The sequence below is a fragment of the Crocodylus porosus genome, unplaced genomic scaffold, assembly GCF_001723895.1.
Source record: "Crocodylus porosus isolate Cpor-Errol unplaced genomic scaffold, CroPor_comp1, whole genome shotgun sequence".
Taxonomy (NCBI): Eukaryota; Metazoa; Chordata; order Crocodylia; family Crocodylidae; genus Crocodylus; species Crocodylus porosus.
Window position 1 is genome coordinate 149,547,370 of NW_017728906.1, and position 4,571 is coordinate 149,551,940.

At 42.4% G+C, this 4,571-nt stretch overlaps 1 long non-coding RNA gene across 1 annotated transcript in view; it reads right to left on the reverse strand.

The window, feature by feature from the left end:
• Positions 1-3,931, reverse strand: part of LOC109306261 — a 19,682-nt gene extending 15,751 nt beyond the window's left edge. Inside the window, exon 1 of the long non-coding RNA XR_002099920.1 lies at positions 3,919-3,931. This is a non-coding gene — a long non-coding RNA (uncharacterized LOC109306261). The remainder of the gene's footprint in view (positions 1-3,918) is intronic.
• Between the last annotated feature and the right edge of the window lie 640 nt (positions 3,932-4,571).

Sequence of the window (4,571 nt, forward strand, 5' to 3'; positions counted from 1 at the left end):
ACCTGCTCGAGATGCATCTGTGGATGCATGACAAGGTGCAGTTGGCCTTCCTAACTGCCTCTCCACACTGCCGGCCCATGTTCATCTTGGAGTCAGTGATGACCCCAAGATCTTGTCCCCTCTGTGCTGACAAGAGGGGAGTTCCCTAACCTGTAGGTATGGTGCCGGTTGTTCCTCCCTTTGTTTCTTAATTCAAGAGAAATAAAACTAGGTCAGAAGCTTAAATCATATTCAACATAATCAGTCAACAAAATCAAATAAGATGTCACTTGATTTTAAGTACTTGACATTTTTCATTGATCCACATTTATCAAAACTTAATTTTGCAGGAGAATGTTTAGGGTAGGACAGGGGAAATGTTTTACATCTGTCATTAGTAGCACCATGAGCATATGGACTAGGGGGACAGCACTAGAAATAACAGTTTAATAAATTGTTAGAAACATTTTAGAAAACTGCTGACAGTGCACACTCAGGAAACAGCAGTGAAAGCCAAGGATCATTAGGCACCAGAAAAAAGATACTTAGAAAGAAGCCTGTAGTTAGCAAGAATGAGGTAGACATGTTGGATGATTCAGATTAATTGTCTCATTTAAAGTGTTGGAGAGAAACAGTATTCTTTCTTCACTGACCCATTAGGCAGAACCAAGGTTGTTGTAATATAAGGTTTTTAGTAACTTTACTGATCATGATGTATAAAAATTAATGATTGCAAAATTGACTCATCATGTCCGTATGACATCTTTAAAGACAATATGAAGATCAGAGGGAATATGGAAGAGCCAGGGACTGATGAATAGCTAGAATGCAGTTTGTATAATACTTATCATATTCCCACTGTCAAAACACAAATAAGTTACAAGCTCTACAGAACTTGTCTTTATGCTGTTGTTTGGCTTATAATACAACTCTGGCTATTTAAAACCCCTTATTCAGAGTTGGTTTGGTTTAGTGCATTTTTCTTGAAGAGTGCCAACTGTTACTCTTTACCAGTTAATTGATTACACATTAGGGAGAGGCAAGGGGACCTTGATTTAGAAGAGCACCGTCAGCTTGAAATCTAATGAAAAATGGAATTAAACTTGGGTTCAGAAACACTCTTTTGTTCTCTTACACTATTTTATTCTACTTTATTTCTTATTCTTGCTGCTCTATGAAAGGTTTGTATAGAAAAGCGGAAAATGTACATAGTAAGATTGACAGTAGAATCATAGGAAGTAGGGTTGGAAGGAACCCAAGGAGGTCATCTAGTCCAAACCCCTGCTCAAAGCAGGACCGTCCAACTAGATCATCCCAGCAAAGGCTTTGTCTAGCTAGGTCTTAAAAACCTTAAAGGATGGAGATTCTATCATCTCTCTGGGTAACTGTGGCAGAGTGGGGCTCCCAGACTAGCCACAGTGCTAGTTTCCCCTGCCTGCTTTTGGGCACACCACACATCCATCTCACCTGCCATATCTTGATGGAACACAACTGAGGTGTTAATGAGGCAGGAGGCTGCCCATTACACACCCCGATATTGGTGTGGGGGAGGAGGGGACTATCCACAGCTCCATTCCATCCCTACTCTGCAGCCCAAACCTCACCGATGGCATCTCAGGCAGTTGATGCAACTGTCTCCTTCACCCATTAGTTGTGGCCTCTTCCATGGGACCTCCAGCTTCCCTATAAGCCCTGGCCCCATCTCAGGCCAGTCAGGACCCCAAGCTTCTTTGCTTTATCAATGATAGCACTTGGCCCTTTTAACCCTTCTGGTCCTGGCCCCAGTATTGACCATCAAGTCCCTCAGTTGGGTCTACACCTCCTGCCTGCACTCAGGGATCAGGGTCCCCCATTCCTGACTCAGGTGCTTCATGAAGCATGCTTGGCCCCATGGGGTCACTCACCCCAGCGGACTCAGGCATTTCCTGAAGCCTGCCTGGCCTTCCCTGGATCAGATGGTTTGATATAACACACCCAAAGGTGAGGGCTGGGGTTAAGGCATCCCTATCTGCCTTTCACCAGGGTAGTAACTGATCTGGCATTTCCAGGGGGGCTCCCACACCACTGGGAGCCCCACCAGACTATCCACTCCTAGCAAGGTGCAGTTTTAGCTCAGGACCAGGACCAGGACCAGGAGCCTCCAAACCATCTGCACTTGAGTAAAATGTTTCATTCCTGGTACCACTGGGGAAACTATTAGTTAAACTAGAAGAGAAAGAGGATTAAAAGATGAATTGTAAAGTAGGTAAGGAACTAGCTAAAAAGGAGAGGGCAATGGATAGTTTTAAACTGGAAAGATGAGGTATCAGGCTAGAGGAATTTTACTAGTGAAGTTCCTAAATGATCAATTTTGGGACTGTTTTTTGTTCAATATTTGCATTAATGACTTCATAAGACTTATAACAAATATGAGAGTACTGATACAATCTGATGATGATACAACCTTAGGAGATGCTATAAATACAAAGGAGAGCTAGAATATTTTACTGAAAGAACTGGTTGACTTTGAGGACTGAAGCTCTAGGAATAGGATGAAATTCAATAATACAAAATGCAAGGTCTGCTATAAAGTGGGAGCTCATCAGTTGGAAATCACTGCAGTGGAGAGGGATGTAGGAGTATGAACTGATTAAAGAATTATTATGAGCTGCTAATATAATAGTTATGAAAAAGTCAAATGCAATCATAGGATACTTCAGAAAAGCATTTTTTGTATGGAAAAGAAAAGTATTGGTGCCATGATGCAAGGTACTGGTGAGATCTTTTGTGAAACACTGTATCTTACCAATCACCCTTGTCCAGGAGAGATTAATTGATGCTGGAACAGGTGCAGAGAAGGGCCAGCAAGATGATCAGGGGAATGAATGTTATGAGTGATGACTAGAAGAGCTTGATTTCTTTAAACTAGCAAAATAAAGGTTGGGAAGGATATCATTGCTGTATGCTGTAGTTCAATTGACCAGGCCAGTAAAAAATTCAGCTAAAAACATCTTATAAGTCCACAATCTCATATAAGTAAGTTATACACTTCATGGGAAAGTAGGGTGGGAAGGGGCCTCATGAGCTCATCTAGACCAGCCCCCTGCTCAAGACAGGAGTGTCCCAAGCTAAACTATCCGAGCCAGGTGTCCATCTAATCTGCACTTGAAAGTTTCCAAGGATGGAGAATCCCATTTCTCTAGGTAGCCTGTTTCAGTACTTGGCCACTCTCATAGTCAGAAAATTCCTCCTAATCTCCAACCTAAATTTCCCCTGCTGAAACTTGAGGCCATTGCTTCAAGTTCTGTCCCATATGGCCACAGAGAAAAGCCCATCTCCATTCTCTGTGTAGTCACTCTTCTGGTATTTGAAGACAGTTATGAAATTCTCCCTCAGTCATCTCTTTTCCAGACTTAATAACCTAGTTCTTTCAGCTTTCCTGATAAGTCTTGCCTTCCAGGCCTCTTATCATTTTGTTGCTCTGTCCACATTGCTCTTTCCAAATTGTCCACAGTCTTGAAGTGTGGGGCATAAACCTGGACACAGTACTTCAGGTGATGCCCCACCAATGCTGAACAGTGGGAAAATCACTTTCCTTGATTTGCAAATTACACTCCTGTTAATAAATCCCAGGATGTGGTTAGCCTTTTTGTTGTTGTTGCAACAAAAGCACAATGATGACTCATATTCAGCTTATAGTGTACTGTAACCCCCAGGTCCATCTCTTCAGTACTGCAGCCTCGCTGGTCATTCCCTGATCTATATTTGTGCATGTAATTATTCCATCCCAAGTGCATGACTTGCACTTGTACAGTCTCATCTAATTAATTGCAGACCATTTAGCCAGTTACTTTAAATGAACAATAGGAAAGGCAAGGATGTATTTGGGATGATGTTTTCCATCTAACCAACTGTATTGTTGGCATAAAGTTAGACACACTTTATTGTAGCTTGTCTAACTTTATTGTGACCATGCAGTTGGTCCAATAAAAGCTATCACCCAAAATAAGTTCTTGCCTCTCACATAATTTCTGGACCACTGTGGCTACAATATCACTTTAACACTACCATGGCAATGTTACAGCATTTATTAATGACTGGACCCACACAGTACAAGCAAATGACCAGCATACTTATAGCTGGGCTAATAGGGGAGATTCCAGCTGTTCCATGCTGGCAGGCTCCAGCAAATTAATTCACACTAGCAAAGAATCAGAGAAAATTAGGGTTGGAAGGGACTTCAGGAGGTCATCTAGTCCAACCCCTGCTCAAAGCAGAACCATCCCCAACTGTATCATTCCACCCAAGACTGTCTATCTGAGTGTTAAAAACCTCTGAGGATGGAGATCCTGTGATGTCTCTATGTACCCTGTTCCAGTGCTTTACCACCCTCCTAGTGAAAATGGTTTTCCTAATCTCTAGCCTAAACTTCCCTTTATGCAACTCGAGACCATTGCTCCTTGTTCAGTCATCTGCCACCACTAAGAACAGTCTACCTCCATCCTCTTTGAAACCACCCTTCAGGTAGTTGAAGGCTGTTATTAACTCCCTCCTCAGTCTTTTCTTCTCCAGACTAAATAAACCCAGTTCCCTCAGGCTCTCCCCATAAGCCA